The sequence below is a fragment of the Anastrepha ludens genome, chromosome 3 (genome assembly GCF_028408465.1).
Source record: "Anastrepha ludens isolate Willacy chromosome 3, idAnaLude1.1, whole genome shotgun sequence".
Lineage (NCBI taxonomy): Eukaryota > Metazoa > Arthropoda > Insecta > Diptera > Tephritidae > Anastrepha > Anastrepha ludens.
The window spans coordinates 10,439,985-10,447,876 of record NC_071499.1 but is presented as its reverse complement, the minus strand read 5'-3'; positions in this window follow the sequence as shown (position 1 = coordinate 10,447,876).

The window sequence follows — 7,892 nt, the reverse complement described above, 5'->3', positions numbered from 1 at the left end:
TCGATTAAATGGAAATGAAATAATGAAGGAATATAAAATAATTAACGATAAAAATATGCCAAATCTAAAAAACGACACACTCGCTGCTTTAGAAAAAGTACGCAAGCGCCAAACGCCAGCGACTCTCAGCTGTTTAGTGTTAAGCCTTCTCTTTTGCAATAGTAAGCCAGATTTAGTTGTAATTGTAAGTGAAAAATGGCGATGCGAAACCTTGAGGAGAGTGAAACACAATATTTGAATAGTTTTGGAAAGGAGTGATGCTGATTTTTCGAACGATGACGCTTTGATTTATGAGAAATGACTGCGAGATGATTCGGACACTGACTTTACTGGTGTTAATATTGGCCTTGATGTATTGGTATTATATTGGTAAAGGTAATAATGAAGATGATTGGGGGGCGAACCCGCAGCAACAAGCTTATCAGACGAAACAGATCTTTCAGAAGCAATTTGGACTGCAGTGATATTTGGACTGAATTTCCAGCACCAAGGGTCCTTCATATTCACGGGGAGATCAGGCATGCAAAGTATTCGAACAAATATTTCTTGTTTAGACGCATTTCTTCTATTTCATTTCATTTATTCATTTAGTATGTCAAGAAATACAAGGTTTCTACTACATAGAACAAAGAGTATTTGTAAGAATTATATATTTATTACATGTTTCGAAACTATTTAAAGAAACTATTAAGTGATTATTAAACTTAAATTTAGATAACGATAAATCAAAAGCGAAAGAACTTGAAATATGGTTGAACTCATTCAATGTTCTAATCACAGGTGCTTTCGAGGCATAAACAGTTCTAACCCGCTCTAAGAATAATAAGCCATTACACAGAAGATTTTTTCGAGGTATGTAAAAATGAATGCGCTCTAAAAGTATAGCCGAGTCAACTGTCTCATTAATAATATCGAAAACAAAGCTGAGTGACTACTTTGTAACGATTTTAAGTCTAGTAATGCACACCTTGCATAATAAGAAGGGATCGGATCAGTGAAGTTCAACGAGCTGAGTGCAAAACAAAGAAATTTCTTCTGAATACGTTCAAGTCTATTGATGTGGCACTGATGATAAGGCCTCCAGTTAAAGACGACATACTTGGATCGCACGAGTGAAGTAAATAGTGACTTTAAAGTATAAGAATCCGTGAAATCGGAAGCAAACCGCCGAATGAAGGGAAGTGTAGAACGATGTAGGCGATGACAAAATTTAAATGAATAAGAAACTGAAAGGTGGAGTTGAAGATTACATCCAAATGAGTAATTTCATTAAGAGTATTAAGGCGTGAATTATTTATAAAATAAGAGGTAGAGATTAAATGCTTTGGCTTAGAAAATGGCACATGAGAGTATTTCTTAATATTTAGTTGAAGTAGATTGCCATCACACCATGCCGCAACGTTGATTGAAGATCGTATGAATCAGATAGGCTTACTATAATCTAAAATGTTTTTAAGTCGTCTGCATTTAAAAGAAACTCAGAGAAATTAAAGCATTTAGATATGTCATTAATAAAAATTACAAAGAACAAACGGCCCAAAATGCTGCTCTGAGGGACAGCGAAAAAGCAATAAAAGGGTAAGAATATTCATAATTGACAACAACTATACATTCACAATTGCAAGGGTACGACTTTATCTATTTAAGGAAAATAGAGTGAAATCCAAAACTTATTAGTTTCGACATTAAGGTTGAGAGGCAGACTTTATCGAAAGCCTTGGAAAAATACGTATAAAAACTGCATCAACTTCAAGGCTAGTATTGAAAGCCGTCATACAAAAGTCTGAGAAAACAGCAAGATTAGTGACTGTTGACCTACCAGCCATAAAACCATGGTGATTACTTGATATATTATGTTTCACAGCGAAGTAAATTTCTTGTTTTATTGAAGTTATTGATTTAAGTGTCACAGAAACAAATAAATATGGCAAGAATTTTTAAATTAATGCTTTGTTACCATGGACTACAGTTTGCGGTCAGAATTGGAGAACATATCCTGTCGGGACCTCACAGAAATTCGGAGAGTCTCAACAATCTTTGGTTCGAGCAGCGACGTCAATATCCATGGAAACCGAGCGTCTACAATACATGAATGGCCTAATCTTTGGATGACTTATGTAAATGGGCTTGGCCAATGGTGACCATTTGGAATGAAAATTGAAAATATTTACACTGATGTTGCCATATCTGAAAACTAAAGTAGCAACCCTCGTAAGGTTTTTAGTATTCATATAGCGCTTATTCATACACTGGTGTTGCCATATCTCAAAACTAAAGTAGCAGCCCTCGTAACGTTTTTAATACTACATATCGCACTAATTTATACACTGGTGTTACCATATCTCAAAACTAAGGTGCACTCGTGTTGCCAAAAGTAGCAATCCTCCTAATGTTTATAATACTACAAATCACGCTAATTTGCTGCAAAAGTGTCATAATCTAAAAAAATTATTATTTTTGATTAATGTAAAGAAATTCCCCCAAACAAGTTTCTACAAAAATTTATTCTCATCTTGAATTGACTGAATTTTCGAACTTCTCAATCAACAATTTTCTTTGCATATTTTAATTTTGAAAACACATTCTTTGTCATGCTTGTATTTCCTTTTCCTTATATCATTTTGAACCTCTGCCAAAGTTCAGTAACCTTTGAAATTATCGTTTTATTAATAGTTTGCTCTGCCCTATAACCGCCACTTTATTTAATTCATTAATGATTCACGAATTCCCCTAAACATAGTCATACTCCTCGTACGTAATTTTCAATCAAAAGTGATCATTTCCCAGCCATTCATAAAATTAATTCGCATAATTGAATTAAATGATTACGAACGAAGCTTTTGTGCTGGTCGTTTTCCGTCATAATTTCCTCTTAATTATTCAAAAACATTGCATATCCGATGTCAAAAACTCACAGTTCAACACACATACACGCACACACACATATAAATGGTCCCCTAAAAAACTTTTCCTGCCATGATTGTCACACTAAACTGTTGGCACATTCACTTCATTAGCCACAGCAAAGTTCATCAGCTTCCCATTTATTGGCTTGGCAGTAACTCGCACGACAAATGGTTATCAAATGTCTGGATCAACGGCCATGGCAGTACGAACATATATGCATGTATTTGTGCATACATACACATGCATTAATATTTGATACATATAGACATGCATACAGTTATATTTTTATTGTAAATTTATTTATTTGTACGCCAACTATTCAAACCTTGTAGGGGTATACGTCGATATCGAACTGGTGCCTTTCTAGTCAATGTGGAACTACTACATTACTAGTTCGAATTACTTTTTTTTCAATGAACTGGTGAATTTTACAGGGCTTTATTTTGAGGGGTGTAAATTGCCCCCACTGCATATTTTTTTCATCGCTCAGAAGTAGTATTCAGTTCGACAGATGAGAATAGCTAGCATTGCGCTTGCCTTGCATGTCTTTCTCGAAGGTTCCAAATCATCGACAAATTTTCTTGAATATATAAAATTTTTTAGTCTGAAGTTATAAAGAAAGTATTGGGTACGCATTTTATGGCTCATTTAATTTTAGCATAAAAAAGTGCGAGTTTCAAGTGGCTCAAAATGCTCGTTGATTTTTGATAATTTTTTTTCGCTCACGTTGTTGTGCATATTTTCCATATAACGAGTGAATGTTTTTTATAAAAAAATTTCAATTGTTTATAAATCTTCTACAAAGTTTTAAACTTTGATTTATACGACATTTGTTGTAGAATTTAGAAATGTGTGCCTATGCGGATGACATCGTAATTATACCAGAACAAACAGGCTCTGCAAGGAACATTTATGAGTCTAGAATCATCTGCTGGGATGGTTGAACTTATCAGGAAGATACATCTATTGCCATGCAAGACAGACAGAATAAAGCTGCAAATAAATCTTACTTCGCGCAAACAAAACTTATGAAGACGAGATTACTTTCTAGAAATCAGAAATATATACGAATATACAAAACCGTCATAAGATCTACACCCACATACGGATGCGAACGAAGTCTTGGTGCTGAAATCCAATGAAATCGATCAGTTAAAATGTTTTGAAAGAAAGATTCTAAGAAAAGTATATGGACCTGTACGACTTGAAGACGGTACTTACCGCATTCGGTACCACAACGAGTTAGACACACTTATCAGGGGTGCAAATGTAATCAGGTATGGCAAAGCACAAAGGATTCGATGGTATGGTTACCTTCTACGAATGAACAACGATAGAGCTATAAAAAAGATCTTCGAAACAAATCCACGAGAAGACAGCAGAAGAGGCCGACCGTGAAAACGATGAGGCGGTGACATTGAAGGCAACTTTGGAACTATGAGCATATCGGATATCAAACGAAAAGCTGCTGACCGAGCAACGTGGAGGCGAATTGTAACGGAAGCAATGGTTCACCCCGAACTGTGATGCTACGATGATGATGTTGTTGTAGAATGAACTATGCTTTTATAAAAAATGTATGGAAATTAAAAAATAACTAAAGAAAAGTTAAAACTGGTCAAACTATCGTGTATTTGGACCAGTGTATATAACCACAGTAATAAATTAATTAAAAAACAATAAAACAGGTGGTGAAGACGGAATCCCGGCAGAGCTCATAAAATATGGAGGGTAAGCCTTGCACAAGCAAATACACTTTCTTGTAAAAACCATTTGGGAAAAGAATGAAATACCAAACGAATGGCTAACAAGTGTAATAGTGCCAATACATAAGAAGGGGGAAAAGACTGAATGTCGAGATTATCGAGGAATATCGCTATTGAACGTTGGTTACAAAGTGTTCTCAAATATTGTGTACGAGCGTATCAAAGTTTATGTTGATGAAATAATAGATGAATACCAGTGTGGCTTTAGAAGCAATCGCTCAACAATTGATCAAGGTTTCCTGGTAAACCAAATTTTTGAAAATATTTTCGAGCATAACATTGATATATTCTGCTTATTTATTGATTTTAAGCAAGCGTTTGATAGTCTAGACAGAAAGCAAATCAAACCTTTTTCCAAAAACTTGGCATTCCGTTGAAACTGATTCTCTGCACGTTGAAGAATAGTACTAGCAAGGCGACATGTCTGAACCCATCCAGGTCCTGTCTGGGGTTAAACAAGGAGACGCATTGCCCGTTCTGATTTTCAACCTTATGTTGCACACAGTTGTAAAAGAAATTAACTTGTCCGGAACAACATTAGACAAAGATTTTTAAATTTCTATGCATTTCTCATCATGGCAAAAAACAAAAACAAACTAATTCGCATTCAAGCTGCTAGAAACAAAAGCAAAAATTATAGGACTGAATGTCAACGCCGAAAAAACTAAGTTTATGCTTCGCTCAGCACGTAATATGGATGCCAACAATCTAGCCATGGATGATTTTGTTTTTGAAAGTGTAAATGAATTCAAATACTTAGGATTCGTTCTATCAGCGAGTATAGACACATCAATTGCAATAGATGAAAGGATTAAATCTGCTAATAAGACGTACTATGCAAATATAAAATTGTTCAGATCAAAGGTTTTATCACGAATGCAGAAAATCAAGATGTATAAAACTTTGATATGTCCGGTTCTTACTTATGGTGCTGAAATCTGGACACTGAAAGCTAATGATATAAACCAGCTATTGCGATTTGAAAGAAAATTTACGGTCCTATTCGGCTTGAAAATGGCACGTATCGCATCCGTTATAACAACGAAATTGAAAAACTTATTGGTGGTGAAAATGTAATACGTTTTATTAAAGCGCAGCGGATTAGATGGATTGGCCACATCATAAGAATGCCCAACGAAAGAATCTAAAAAAAGGTGTTTACTTTGCGTCCAATTGGAGAAAGAAAGAGAGGCCGACCAAGAAAGAGGTGGCTTGGTGACGTAGAAGCAGACTTAAAAGCGATGAACGTTCGTAATTGGATAAATGAGGCAAGAGAGAGACTGAATTGGAGGAGGATTGTTGATGAAGCTATGGTCCACCACAGACTGTGAAGCTAAGAGATGTAGAGTATATGAGCAATAAAACTATTTTATAACCTAGCCTGCACAGCTACCGACGCCGCATTAGGGAATATGATAAAGCATTGTTTTACATTTCAGGAGGTCCTATGTTCCATTCCTTGTGCAGCAAAAATGTTCCCCTTTTTTGATTTTTCCTTTTAAATATACTTCAATGTATAAATTTTTAAAAATACTTCAATGTATAAATTTAATAATTTCAAAGTAGGGGAGGGGGTTTTGACGCGGGTTTTGAAAAAAATTAAAATTTTTTCCTCAGTTCCGCAAATTGAAAAATGAAGAAGTTTAACATTTAACTATTAACCAAACGCAACTTTTCTCCAAAGAAAGTATGTTTATTTGAGTTACTCAAAAAATTTTGGAACAAATTTTTTCAGGATAACTTTTTTTAGGACAAAAAAAAAGTGGCCCAGTTGTGACGCACCTCAAGAAATTTACTGGAAATGAGAAAATATGAAAGGAATGTCACACCAATTGTTGTGATTTAATGATTTATTTATTTTGAAGGCTTTCAATGGCAAAAATAATGAAAAATACAAAAGAAAATGTCCTTCAATGGCCATAAATGACAACGATTTTTATTCATCATCGTCATCTAAATATTCCTAGTCGTCGTCCACGTCACTTTCGCAGTGTTTGCAAGTGAAATAACTTGCCTGCATGTTGGCGCGCTTCAAATGAACTGGACGCTTGCATACGTTGCAATTGATCGAGTTGGCAGTTGGTTTTTTTTAAACAACAACAAAAATGTAGGAATTCGGCAGTTCTATATGATCGTAGTGCAAAAAAAAGGTGCGTCATAACTGGGCCACCCGCTGAGTCACAACCGGGTCACGATGCTATTTTGTGTATGACAAGCAAGTTTTTTATAGACACCACATAATCACATAAATCCATATAGAATCACAAAATATACGGCAAATACAATATTTTGATGCATTACACTCGCCTTTTCACTGTTAATTTCACAAAATTTTGGTACTTTGAAAAAAATCAAAATAACTTTTTCGCACGATTTTCAACACGATGTTTGGTGCGTGTATACACAATGCGACTACTAACGTTGGTGTCTGCACAAAAACTGCTGAACGTCAAACGAACATGATTGGCAGGGCTCAAACTGTCATTTTCATACCGCATGTCAAAAATATTTAGCTGCGTCACAACTGGGCCTGCGTCACAACTTAAAAAGTTAAACAATAAATTACAGGACTCGAACGAGTAATTTACAGCATCAAAGTCTGATTAATGTTTTTTGCTTCTCGACACTGTCTTCCACTGAATATCTGAAGGCAGATGTCGCTGCTCGCAATAAGACAGGCAAAGTGCCTTAGATTAAGTTAGTTTGCAGGCGCTGCCGGTTGATCACTATCATCACACCTAAATACTTGACTTGTGCCCATTACAATATCACACGGCGTTAATACCTCTTCTTATTCAAACAAACATTTTCCGTTAAAGGAACTGACAATCATCTAACATCATCTAACAATTTCGAGCCCATGACCTTTCTATTCCTTCTCCATTCACTTATAAAGTATCTTACAGTTTCGCGCTCTACTTCGCGCTTGTAGCTTCTACAAAAGTCGTACTAATATTTGCACTCGTGTCCGTACTGGTCTGTATTGCACTAGTCCTGCACCGGAAATGCATTCCACTAGTTCAAGTTTTCCCTGCAGGGTAGCACTACTTGCATTGCATTAATAGCCAGTGACTTTTTCTGTGCATATTAATTTGAAAACCAATCCTTTCCTTTTTTGCCATTAGTTGCTGTTTGTCTTTGATTTGCTGTCCAGCTTTGATTTGCAAGTAGTTTAGAGTTGCAGCAACGCTTACAAATTATAATACAAAATTCATGCCA